Source organism: Zosterops lateralis (assembly GCF_965231275.1).
Source record: "Zosterops lateralis genome assembly, chromosome: 2".
In the NCBI taxonomy this organism is placed as follows: domain Eukaryota; kingdom Metazoa; phylum Chordata; class Aves; order Passeriformes; family Zosteropidae; genus Zosterops; species Zosterops lateralis.
In genome coordinates, this window is record NC_139763.1 from 71497983 (window position 1) to 71498911 (window position 929).

The window sequence follows — 929 nt, forward strand, 5'->3', positions numbered from 1 at the left end:
TTGAACTGGACATTAAATATTTATAATAACGTATATAAGCATTTATAATAACTGTGCGAACATTAAAATTTTTATTTTATGGATGAATCATACCTGATACAGAGTACAGAAATGCGTTGACCTATTTATTTGGTTCTTTATTACTTCTGTAGCTTTTAGATATGGGAGACTTTGTGTTACTGACTCTTGACTGCTGGCCTGTTAATTACAGGCACTGTTCTGAGATTAATTTCGAATTTAGCTGTCAGGAGAGTACTGTATTTATTTATTGTTACTATTACTGCATACTTGGTTATCCAGATAAGTGTTTTCAACAGCTACAATAAATGTGGTTAGGAAATTGGAGTGATTTTCTCTTCTCAGTGACTTTTCCATTAACTATTAAGAACAGTTTTCTTTAATTCTTAATACTGAGTCTTCTTAGTGTCTATACAGCTGTAGTCCTCATTTAGTAAGACAGTACCATGACAAAAATGCTTGCTAAAGCGCTCCTTAACTACTATTTGCTACAGAGTGCTCAGGCTTCTTCCTACAGCTCATATTTACTTAAACCACATTCAGCTTCATCATGATCTATGCTGAGGACATGGGTTTTGTGCATGAGATGGCAGCTCATGCACCAGAGCATTGGAGTGTGCATTTTCTAGTCAATGTGATCTTTATTACAGAATGGGACCCTCCTGCTGTAGATAGATGCAACTTAGAGGGCTCTCCTCCCTCTATCTGTTTTATTCAATGGCTTCTTCTCAGGTAAGGCAGGCTGGATGGTCGGAATACACTGTGGGAGAATCTGGCTAGTACCATTAGGGGAAAATGCCAAAATTCCTGCATAAGTCAGAGCAGTATGATTTAAGCATATGCCTCAACAATGATAACATCTGTCAGCTGGTTCTGTGTCCAGTGGCACAGAACACAAAGGTCATGAGCAT